This window comes from Ranitomeya imitator, chromosome 1 (assembly GCF_032444005.1).
Source record: "Ranitomeya imitator isolate aRanImi1 chromosome 1, aRanImi1.pri, whole genome shotgun sequence".
Lineage (NCBI taxonomy): Eukaryota > Metazoa > Chordata > Amphibia > Anura > Dendrobatidae > Ranitomeya > Ranitomeya imitator.
The window spans coordinates 843,365,485-843,378,636 of record NC_091282.1 but is presented as its reverse complement, the minus strand read 5'-3'; the positions used below and the strand labels follow the sequence as shown (position 1 = coordinate 843,378,636).

General features: G+C 46.9%; 1 protein-coding gene across 2 annotated transcripts in view; it reads right to left on the bottom strand.

Moving 5' to 3' along the window:
• MAST3 (microtubule associated serine/threonine kinase 3) overlaps positions 1-13,152 on the bottom strand; it is a 342,522-nt gene that overhangs the window by 230,773 nt on the left and 98,597 nt on the right. The gene's annotated exons all lie outside the window — the stretch shown is intronic.

The window sequence follows — 13,152 nt, the reverse complement described above, 5'->3', positions numbered from 1 at the left end:
CATGGGGCTGTACCCACCATGCGGGAAGTAATGCGGATAATGTGCGGGTTATACCCGGGGTGGAGGAGAGGAGACTCTCCTCCAGGCCCCGGGAATCATATTTGTATTAAAAAAAAAAGAATTAAAATAAAAAATCATGATATACTCACCTCCGAAGTCTCAGCGCTGCACGCGGCCGTCTGGTCTCAGGTTTGCTATGCGACCAGGACCTTTGGTGACATCACGGTCACATGACCGTGACGTCACCGAAGGTCCTGGTCGCACAGCATCTTTGGAACCGGACCGCTGCCTGCAGCGCCGAGGAGATCGGGACGTCAGAGGGTGAGTATACCATGATTTTATTATTTTTAACACTACTATTGATGCTGCATATTGCTGCATATGCAGCATCAATAGTAGGGGTAAAATCCCGCAGCGGAGCCCGCAGCGGAACCCGCAGGACAAACCGCGATAAATCTGCAGGGATAACCGCAGCGGGTTTGCCCTGCAGATTTATCAAATCCGCTGCGGGAGAACCCGCAGGATAAAAAGGAACGTGTGAATGTGGCCTAAATGTTTGGGACCAGCACAGCATGGGAGGGTGACAGGTCAAGTAAAAATGGAAAACACTTCATGGTTTAGTTAGTTAGAGAAAGTTAGAGAAAATGTGAGGTTCGTAGTACAAGTGAAAGTTCAAGGTGCAGTGCGGTGGAGGCATGTGGATCTCCCTGTAACGTTAGGAGCATGCGGCCCAAACTAGGCACTGAGGACTGTGCTTTAATCCCTTCAGTACAGAGGAAGCCGGATGGGGAACTGCGATTGGGAGATGTACCTCATTTTGGGAATGCGGTGGGACCGGATGTGGAATCTCTGGGTCTGACCAGAGGATCAAGCATATTGATAGTTGAACATATGCAAAGGCTTGATGTGTACTATTGGTGGACCTGTAACTGGAGGGTGCTGTGCCCGATACTGTTTATTAAAGGCTGATGTACTTGAACTGTCCAGTAAAGCTTATGTTGTTGAAAAGAACCGGGTGTCCCCTGATGTGTGCGGCTGATCCTGGAACCAATGACGTTGATGTACTGGAGGTCTCCAGCCTACAAGTGAGTGCAAAGCAAAATTCACAGCACAACACATATAGACTGGGTGTCACGGGTGTGTCAGATGCAACAGATTGTCGCTCTGCATAAATCCTACATAAGACCAGAAAGGAGTAAATGTCCTACTCATTATTAATTAAATATAAATATTTTTATTAATATATTCAATATTTAAAACAATATATAACAAACAAGAAAAGTGAAAAACAATAACTCATGAGGGGAAGGAGCAACACAACTGTAGTAACAGACCGGGTATGTGAGCAAAACCTGGCAGGGATGTAATCCAGACTCATAAGTATCCCTTACAATCACTATAAGCCACAAAACATAGGGCTGGGAACTAATGACACTGCTATGGCCGTCTTATCCACATGTATAGCATAAATAGTGAATCTTCTATGGGGCCAAGTGCAACCCAAATATAAAAACAGGACCCCTAGACAGGATGCTACAACTCACCCATAGTCGTATCTGTCAGTGTGCGCTCCACAGCGCACAGACATTTACTCCTTTCTGGTCTTATGTAGGATTTATGCTGTTTTGGAGTGTCCTGTGGTACCGATCAGTAGTCTACCATTGTGGCAGTTTGCCCTCTGGAGAGAATTCTGTGTATTTCAGTGGTCTCTTTCTCTATAGATTGTCGCTCTGCCCCTGATGGCCCCCCGAGGAAGCTCACTACGCGAAACGCGCGTCGGGGCTCGCTTATGGATGCACACAGCATCAAACCTCCCATGGGTAAGCGGATCACATGGCGGCTTGTATAATTTACACTTTATGGGCATAGTGCATTATGGGGGATGTATAGTAAGGCTGCAGGGGGCTCCACTGTCTGGAGTGTAAATTTATGATTTGTATCTTATACGCCTGTACCTTTTTCCATCTCTCTCAAATGCACGTTAGCATATATTTTTGTACCATGCTTGAAGATCTATATGCATATGCCTGTGTTTGGTCTGCACCCTTACATTTATGTGGGGTTTGGTAGGCTGGGTCTGTCCATTTGGTCATTCACCAATTCCTGTCTTTTTACAGTTTGTTCACTGATGTTTTTAAATTTTATATACTGTTTATCAATAAAATTTCATATTTTTTGGCATTATGTATGACGATATGTCTTTTTCATGGGGCAGTATGCTCTTGACTAGTTGATAGGTTTATCTATATTCTGGGAGTTTTGCCCCTCCTGTTCTGGTGAAGAGTGCTATGGGCACCTTTGATATTTGGGAGCAACATATTTGGGAGCAACACATTTGTGTATGTATCCGCAAGATTGGTTTTTGTTCTGCATTAAGATTGTTGCTCTGCATCTGGCTACAGAAGGTCTCTGCGTTTGGCATTACAGACATCTCCTTAATCCTTCTGACTCTTGGACTGTTATGTTTGCTAATGACAGGTGTTATGAAGGCAATCCAGAAACACAGTGTGCTTAGCGATCAGAGCGCACACAGTGATCTGACAAATACCCAAAAATACAAGAACGAGCTCTGAGACGTGGAAACTCTGTAGACTGCACACCTGATCCTATCCTAAACACAACTAAAAGCGGCTGTGGATTGCGCCTAACAACTACCTAGGCAACTCGGCACAGCCTAAGAAACTAGCTAGCCTGAAGATAGAAAAATAGGCCTGACTTGCCCCAGAGAAATTCCCCAAAGGAAAAGGCAGCCCCCCACATATAATGACTGTGAGTAAGATGAAATGACAAAACGTAGGGATGAAATAGATTCAGCAAAGTGGGGCCCGATATTCTAGGACAGAGCGAGGACAGTAAAGCGAACTTTGCAGTCTACAAAAAACCCTAAAGCAAAACCACGCAAAGGGGGCAAAAAAACCCCACCGTGCCGAACTAACGGCACGGCGGTACACCCTTTGCGTCTCAGAGCTTCCAGCAAAACAAAAGACAAGCTGGACAGAAAAAAAGCAACAAAAAAGCAAAAAGCACTTAGCTATACAGAGCAGCAGGTCACAGGAACAATCAGGAGAAGCTCAGATCCAACACTGAAACATTGACAAGGAGCAAGGATAGCAGCATCAGGCGGAGTTAAGTAATGAAGCAGTTAACGAGCTCACCAGAACACCTGAGGGAGGAAGCTCAGAAGCTGCAGTACCACTTGTGACCACAGGAGTGAATTCAGCCACAGAATTCACAACAGTACCCCCCCCTTGAGGAGGGGTCACCGAACCCTCACCAGAGCCCCCAGGCCGACCAGGATGAGCCGCATGAAAGGCACGAACAAGATCGGAAGCATGAACATCAGAGGCAAAAACCCAGGAATTATCTTCCTGAGCATAACCCTTCCATTTAACCAGATACTGGAGTTTCCGTCTAGAAACACGAGAATCCAAAATTTTCTCCACAATATACTCCAATTCCCCCTCCACCAAAACCGGGGCAGGAGGCTCAACAGATGGAACCATAGGTGCCACGTATCTCCGCAACAACGACCTATGGAATACATTGTGTATGGAAAAGGAGTCTGGGAGGGTCAAACGAAAAGACACAGGATTGAGAACCTCAGAAATCCTATACGGACCAATAAAACGAGGTTTAAATTTAGGAGAGGAAACCTTCATAGGAATATGACGAGAAGATAACCAAACCAGATCCCCAACACGAAGTCGGGGACCCACACGGCGTCTGCGATTAGCGAAAAGTTGAGCTTTCTCCTGGGACAAGATCAAATTGTCCACTACCTGAGTTCAGATCTGCTGCAACCTATCCACCACAGAATCCACACCAGGACAGTCCGAAGACTCAACCTGTCCTGAAGAGAAACGAGGATGGAACCCAGAATTGCAAAAAAATGGAGAAACCAAGGTAGCCGAGCTGGCCCGATTATTAAGGGCGAACTCAGCCAAAGGCAAAAAGGACACCCAATCATCCTGGTCTGCAGAAACAAAACATCTCAGATATGTTTCCAAGGTCTGATTGGTTCGTTCGGTCTGGCCATTAGTCTGAGGATGGAAAGCCGAGGAAAAGGATAGGTCAATGCCCATCCTACCACAAAAGGCTCGCCAAAACCTTGAAACAAACTGGGAACCTCTGTCAGAAACAATATTCTCAGGAATGCCATGCAACCGAACCACATGCTGAAAGAACAAAGGTACCAAATCAGAGGAGGAAGGCAATTTAGCCAAGGGCACCAGATGGACCATTTTAGAAAAGCGATCACAGACCACCCAAATGACTGACATCTTTTGAGAAATGGGAAGGTCAGAAATGAAATCCATCGAAATATGTGTCCAAGGCCTCTTTGGGACCGGCAAGGACAAAAGCAACCCACTGGCACGAGAACAGCAGGGCTTAGCCCTAGCACAAATCCCACAGGACTGCACAAAAGTACGTACATCCCGTGACAGAGATGGCCACCAGAAGGATCTAGCCACTAACTCTCTGGTACCAAAGATTCCAGGATGACCAGCCAACACCGAACAATGAAGTTCAGAGATAAGTTTATTAGTCCACCTATCAGGGACGAACAGTTTCTCTGCTGGACAACGATCAGGTTTATTCGCCTGAAATTTTTGCAGCACCCGCCGCAAATCAGGGGAGATGGCAGACACAATGACTCCTTCCTTGAGGATACCCGCTGGCTCAGATAAACCCAGAGAGTCGGGCACAAAACTCCTAGACAGAGCATCCGCCTTCACATTTTTAGAGCCCGGAAGGTACGAAATCACAAAGTCGAAGCGGGCAAAAAATAACGACCAACGGGCCTGTCTAGGATTCAAGCGCTTGGCAGACTCGAGATAAGTCAAGTTCTTATGATCAGTCAATACCACCACGCGATGCTTAGCTCCTTCAAGCCAATGACGCCACTCCTCGAATGCCCACTTCATGGCCAGCAACTCTCGATTGCCCACATCATAATTACGCTCAGCGGGCGAAAACTTCCTGGAAAAGAAAGCACATGGTTTCATCACTGAGCAGTCAGAACCTCTCTGTGACAAAACCACCCCTGCTCCAATCTCAGAAGCATCAACCTCGACCTGGAACGGAAGAGAAACATCTGGCTGACACAACACAGGGGCAGAACAAAAACGACGCTTCAACTCCTGAAAAGCTTCCACAGCAACAGAAGACCAATTAACCAAATCAGCACCCTTCTTGGTCAAATCGGTCAATGGTTTGGCAATGCTAGAAAAATTACAGATGAAGCGACGATAAAAATTAGCAAAGCCCAGGAACTTTTGCAGACTTTTCAGAGATGTCGGCTGAATCCAATCCTGGATGGCTTGGACCTTAACTGGATCCATCTCGATAGTAGAAGGGGTAAAGATGAACCCCAAAAATGAAACTTTCTGCACACCGAAGAGACACTTTGATCCCTTCACAAACAAAGAGTTAGCACGCAGGACCTGAAAAACCATTCTGACCTGCTTCACATGAGACTCCCAATCATCTGAGAAGATCAAAATGTCATCCAAGTAAACAATCAGGAATTTATCCAGATACTCACGGAAGATGTCATGCATAAAAGACTGAAACACAGATGGAGCATTGGCAAGTCCGAACGGCATCACTAGATACTCAAAATGACCCTCGGGCGTATTGAATGCAGTTTTCCATTCATCTCCTTGCCTGATTCTCACCAGATTATACGCACCACGAAGATCTATCTTAGTGAACCAACTAGCCCCCTTAATCCGAGCAAACAAGTCAGATAACAATGGCAAGGGATACTGAAATTTAACAGTGATCTTATTAAGAAGGCGGTAATCAATACACGGTCTCAGGGAACCATCCTTCTTGGCTACAAAGAAGAACCCTGCTCCCAGTGGTGACGACGATGGGCGAATATGTCCCTTCTCCAGGGATTCCTTCACATAACTGCGCATAGCGGCGTGTTCGGGCACGGATAAATTAAATAATCGACCTTTAGGGAATTTACTACCAGGAATCAAATTGATAGCACAATCACAATCCCTATGCGGAGGTAGAGCATCGGACTTGGGCTCTTCAAATACATCCTGATAATCAGACAAGAACTCTGGGACCTCAGAAGGGGTGGATGACGAAATCGACAAAAATGGAACATCACCATGTACCCCCTGACAACCCCAGCTGGATACCGACATGGAATTCCAATCCAATACTGGATTATGGGTTTGTAGCCATGGCAACCCCAACACGACCACATCATGCAGATTATGCAACACCAGAAAGCGAATAACTTCCTGATGTGCAGGAGCCATGCACATGGTCAGCTGGGCCCAGTATTGAGGTTTATTCTTGGCCAAAGGTGTAGCATCAATTCCTCTCAATGGAATAGGACACCGCAAAGGCTCCAAGAAAAACCCACAACGTTTAGCATAATCCAAATCCATCAGATTCAGGGCAGCGCCCGAATCCACAAACGCCATGACAGAAAACGACGACAAAGAGCATATCAAGGTAATGGACAGAAGGAATTTGGAGTGTACAGTACCAATGACGGCAGACCTAGCGGACCGCTTAGTGCGCTTAGGACAATCAGAAATAGCATGAGTGGAATCACCACAGTAGAAACACAGACCATTCAGACGTCTGTATTCCTGCCGTTCAACTCTAGTCATAGTCCTATCGCACTGCATAGGCTCAGGTTTAACCTCAGGCAGTACCGCCAAATGGTGCACAGATTTACGCTCGCGCAAGCGTCGACCGATCTGAATGGCCAAAGACAAAGACTCATTCAAACCAGCAGGCATAGGAAATCCCACCATGACATCCTTAAGAGCCTCAGAGAGACCCTTTCTGAACAAAGCTGCCAGCGCAGATTCATTCCACTGAGTGAGTACTGACCATTTCCTAAATTTCTGACAATATACTTCTATATCATCCTGACCCTGGCACAAAGCCAGCAAATTTTTCTCAGCCTGATCCACTGAATTAGGCTCATCGTACAGCAATCCGAGCGCCAGGAAAAACGCATCGACACTACTCAATGCAGGGTCTCCTGGCGCAAGAGAAAATGCCCAGTCTTGAGGGTCGCCGCACAAAAACGAAATAATAATCAAAACCTGTTGAATAGGATTACCAGAAGAATGAGGTTTCAAGGCCAGAAATAGCTTACAATTTTTTTTGAAACTTAGAAACTTAGTTCTATCTCCAAAAAACAAATCAGGAATAGGAATTCTTGGTTCTAACATAGATTTCTGATCAATAGTATCTTGAATTTTTTGTACATTTATAACGAGATTATCCATTGAAGAGCACAGACCCTGAATATCCATGTCCACACCTGTGTCCAGAATCACCCAAATGTCTAGGGGAAAAAAAAAAGTGAACACAGAGCAGAAAAAAAAAAAAAAAAATGATGTCAGAACTTTTTCTTTCCCTCTATTGAGAATCATTAGTTAGGCTCCTTGTACTGTTATGTTTGCTAATGACAGGTGTTATGAAGGCAATCCAGAAACACAGTGTGCTTAGCGATCAGAGCGCACACAGTGATCTGACAAATACCCAAAAATACAAGAACGAGCTCTGAGACGTGGAAACTCTGTAGACTGCACACCTGATCCTATCCTAAACACAACTAAAAGCGGCTGTGGATTGCGCCTAACAACTACCTAGGCAACTCGGCACAGCCTAAGAAACTAGCTAGCCTGAAGATAGAAAAATAGGCCTGACTTGCCCCAGAGAAATTCCCCAAAGGAAAAGGCAGCCCCCCACATATAATGACTGTGAGTAAGATGAAAAGACAAAACGTAGGGATGAAATAGATTCAGCAAAGTGGGGCCCGATATTCTAGGACAGAGCGAGGACAGTAAAGCGAACTTTGCAGTCTACAAAAAACCCTAAAGCAAAACCACGCAAAGGGGGCAAAAAAAAACCACCGTGCCGAACTAACGGCACGGCGGTACACCCTTTGCGTCTCAGAGCTTCCAGCAAAACAAAAGACAAGCTGGACAGAAAAAAAGCAACAAAAAAGCAAAAAGCACTTAGCTATACAGAGCAGCAGGTCACAGGAACAATCAGGAGAAGCTCAGATCCAACACTGAAACATTGACAAGGAGCAAGGATAGCAGCATCAGGCGGAGTTAAGTAATGAAGCAGTTAACGAGCTCACCAGAACACCTGAGGGAGGAAGCTCAGAAGCTGCAGTACCACTTGTGACCACAGGAGTGAATTCAGCCACAGAATTCACAACATTGGACCCAGCGGCAACCACCCTCCGGCTCTAGTTGACACACCTGGACCTGGGTATTATAAATCCGCCGTCTGCTGCAGAGTGTCGCTGGTGATATTCATATTTTTTCCTTGTGAAGTCTTTGAGCTACAGCAATCGGCTAACTAACTCTCTGCAGCTGTGTGAGGACGTTTGGTGCTACCTCTCTGAGTCTGCTCAAGCTAAGATAATTCCCCTTGTCTGTCTACCCTTTTGTCGTTAGTTTATAGTGGGGATCAGGGGTGGATTAAGGGTAGCCAGGGCCCTGGGCTGTTCAGACACTGTGGGCCCCCCGGTCATGTGACAGGGTCATGCGATGGGGTCATCATATACCTGAACCAGATTATTCCAGAAAAATAGTTGCTGTGTGAAACTATAACCTGTCAAACATCCATTGATTTAGTCAATTTACCCTTCAGTTAGGGAGAAAAAAAACAAAACAAAACAAAAAAGCACAATACTATACAATAAGTGCCAGTATTCACAGGAGATCTGTATTTAGTATGCAGTGTCTGTGTAGAGGTAATACAGTGATCACCGGTGACATTATACACAGGACCTCTGTATATAGTATACAGTGTATAGTGTCAGTGTATAGGTAACACTGACTCACCAGTGACGTCTCTAGATGAGGTCCTTCATCTTTCATCCAGCACAGACCGCCATCACTTCATCCAGCCAGGACTCGTCTCTGCAGGAAATAACACAGTGATCTCGAGCTCCGCTTGCAGAACACATTACCGTATATACTCGAGTATAAGCCGAGATTTTCCGCCCATTTTTTTGGGCTGAAAGTCCCCCTCTCGGCTTATACTCGAGTCTTATACCAGGAGGTCAGCAGGGGAGGGGGACCGGGGGCTGTGTAATTATACTTACCTGCTCCTGGCGCGGTCCCTGCAGTCCCTGGCTTCCCCGGCGCTGCAGATTCTCCCTGTACTGAGTGGTCCCCGCTCATTACAGAAATGAATATGCGGCTCTACCTCCCATTGCTGTAAATGAGCGGTAACTGTGACCGCTCAATACAGGAAGAAGATGCAGCGCCGGGAGAAGCTGGGACTGCAGGGACCGCGCTGGGAGCAGGTAAGTATACGGGGAGTGGAGCGCTGCGCCATATTTACCTGCTCCTCGCTCCGATGCGGCTCCGTCTGCAGCGTCTCCTGGCTGTGACGCTCAAGTCGAGGGCGCGGTGACGTAGTCAGTGCGCGCCCTCTGCTGAGCGTCAGTGCTGGAGACGGAGCCGCACGAGGAGCAGGTAAATATTGAAAGCGCCGGCGTCCTGAGCAAGAGAGGTGAGTATGTGATTTTTTTTTTATTGCAGCAGCAGCAGCATTATATATGGCACAGCTTTATAAGGAGCATCTATGGGGCCAAAATCAACAGTGCAGAGCAATATATATGGGGCACAGCTTTATAAGGAGCATCTATGGGGCCATAATCAACGGTGCAGAGCATTATATATGGCACAGCTTTATAAGTAGCATCTATGGGGCCATAATCAACGGTGCAGAGCGATATATATGGGGCACAGCTTTATAAGGAGCATCTATGGGGCCATAATCAACGGTGCAGAGCGATATATATGGGGCACAGCTTTATAAGGAGCATCTATGGGGCCATAATCAACGGTGCAGAGCAATATATATGGGGCACAGCTTTATAAGGAGCATCTATGGGGCCATAATCAACGGTGCCGAGCAATATATATGGGGCACAGCTTTATAAGGAGCATTTATGGGGCCATAATCAACGGTGCAGAGCATTCTATATGGGGCACAGCTTTATAAGTAGCATCTATGGGGCCATAATGAACAGTGCAGAGCATTAAATGTGGCACATCTTTATATGGAGCATCTATGGGGCCATAATGAACGGTGCAAAGCATTATATGTGGCACAGCTTTATATGGAGCATCTATGGGGCAACAATGAACGATGTGGAGAATTATATGTGGGCGGCACAGCTTTATATGGAGCATCTTATGGGGCAATAATGAACGGTGCAGAGCATTATATGTGGCACAGCTTTATATGGAGCATCTATGGGGCAACAATGAACGATATGGAGAATTATATGGGGCACAGCTTTATATGGAGCATCTTATGGGGCAATAATGAACGGTATGGAGCATCTATTTTTATTTTTGAAATTCACCGGTAGCTGCTGCATTTCCTACCCTAGGCTTATACTCGAGTCAATAAGTTTTCCCATTTTTTTGTGGCAAAATTAGGGGGGTCGGCTTATACTCAGGTCGGCTTATACTCGAGTATATACGGTACTTAATTTTCCCAACTTCTACATTACACCACATGAAGAAAAAGAGGCAACATAGTGTCACTCTACACAGTAACAGGACCGCCCCCCCATTTAAAACAGTGTCCTCAAAAAATAAAATAAATACATCACTGCAGTAATAATATCCCTTAATTAGCCCCTATGGTAATAATAATATCCCCCATCCTGGCCCCCTGTATCTCATTTCTGACATCAGCCATATGTTCTCCCATCCTGCCCTAATGAGTATCCATCCTGCCCCATATGATCTCCCCATCCTGCCCCATCAGTCTCCATCGTATCCATCCTGCCCCATGATCCTGCACGATCTGTCTCCAATCCTGCCCCATGTCTTTAATTCTGCCCTGTGTCTCCAATCATGCCCCGTATCTACATTCTGCCCATGTCTCCAATCTGCCCCATCTGTCTCCAGTCCTGCCCCCAGTGTGTCCAGCATCTCTGCCCCCAGTGTCCAGCACCTCTGCCCCATTGTCCAGCATCTCTGCCCCAAGTGTCCAGCATCTCTGCCCCCAGTGTCCAGCATCTCTGCCCCCAGTGTCCAGCATCTCTGCCCCCAGTGTCCAGCATCTCTGCCCCAGTGTGTCCAGCTTCTCTGCCCCAGTGTGTCCAACATCTCTGCCCCAGTGTGTCCAGCATATTGCCCCCAGTGTGTCCAGCAATCTGCCCCAGTGTGTCCAGCATTCTGCCCCCAGTGTCTCCAGCATATTGTCCCCAGTGGCTCCAGCATATTGCCCCAGTGGCTCCAGCATATTGCCCCAGTGTCTCCAGCATATTGCCCCAATGTGTCCAGCATTCTGCCCCAGTGTGTCCAGTATTCTGCCCCCAGTGTGTCCAGCATTCTGCCCCCAGTTTGTCCAGCATTCTGTCCCCAGTGTGTCCAGCATATTGCCCCCAGTGTGTCCAGCATTCTGCCCCCAGTTTGTCCAGCATTCTGCCCCCAGTGTGTCCAGCATATTGCCCCCAGTGTGTCCAGAAGTCTGCCCCAGTGTCTCCAGCATATTGGCCCCAGTGTGTCCAACATTCTGTCCCCAGTGTGTCCAGCAATCTACCCTAGTGTCTCCAGCATATTGCCTCCAGTGTGTCCAGCAATCTGCCCCAGTGTGTCCAGCATATTGCCCCAGAGTCTCCAGCATATTGCCCCCAGTGGGTCCAGCATTCTGTTCCAGTGTGTCCAGCATTCTGCCCCCAGGGTGTCCAGCATTCTGCCCCAGTGTGTCCAGCATATTGCCCCCAGTGTGTCCAGCATATTGCCCCCAGTGTGTCCAGCATATTGCCCCAAGTGTTTCCAGCATTCTGGCATCCCCGGGCCCCCCGGATTGCCGTTCGCAATAAAAAAAAAGAGTTCTCTTCACCTGTCCGCGCTCCTTCGGCGAAGCTCCATCCAGCAGCGCGCACTCACCGGCGACTGACAATGACATCAGACGCCGGCGACGTGCGCGCTGCAGCTGATGTCAGCTGCCAGCCTCCGATTGGCTGGTGGTTGTTAACTATTGACGTTGTTAAACTGCCGCAGCGCTGGTAGGGGCCCAGTGAGCAGATGAGACAGGGTCCGGTGCGGGTCCCCTCTGCCCACCGGGCCAATACGCCAGTCAGGGCAGTAATGCCCTGATGGCGGCGGTCAATCTGAGTGGTTGCCCAGGGCCCCCCCACACCACTGGACCCTGGGCTACCACCGAGATTGACCTCATTATAATCCGCCCCTGGTGGGGATTGACCAATGCTCATCCCCTCCTCCTACCTATACAGGGCCTAGCTCTAGGGAGATAAAGGGCTTAGGTTTCCTGCTCGGCGATTGGTGATGAACCAATTTAGGGATGGTAGGGCAGGTAGGGTGTTATCACATATGCCTAGGGGTCTCCACTCACCCTTTCCCTAGTGTCTGGGCTTCCTTCCCCTCATCCCTTCGTGTTTCACTTAGTATTCCCACACTGTGCATGACACTGTTTGTTTGTTTAGTCTTTTTTAGTAAAAGTTTATTAGCATGGCACTAGAATTGCCAACCTTTCCCACTATTTCTTGCAGTAGCTCTCCAAATTTACATTTGACAAATATAGCTGGACATGGAAGTTTTTCTTTGCAAGAAAAGGCTTCCGTCTTGCCACCCTACCAGCCAGGCAAGACATGTAAAGAATACGGGAGATAATTGTCACATGCAGAACACAACCTGTATTTGCGAAAAGTTACTGCAGCTCCTTTAAAGTTGTAGGCCTCTTGGACCAATTTTCTTCACATCTTTTCATTAATTTTGAGGTATGTCCAGTTCTAGGTAATGTCAAATTTAAGCCAATTCTTGTTGATCAATGTTCCATGTTTTTTCTAATGGCTTAAACATGTTTTTGTACACTTCTCCTGACTGATAACTTTGAACAATGAGAACCTTTTGCTGTGTTGAAAGCTGTTTACTGACCATGGCTTTTGCTGTAAAATGCAACTAAGAAAATGTCAAGAAAATCCTACTAGAACAGCTAAACTTTATATGTGGTTAACCAGAATCACTTTAAATGATGTCAGCTATGTACTCACTTCTATTTAACATGAGTTTAAATGTGACTGGCTAATTCTGAACACAACTACATCCCCAGTTATTTGAGGGTTTTCCCTCTTACGCAACCACATGATTTTATTTT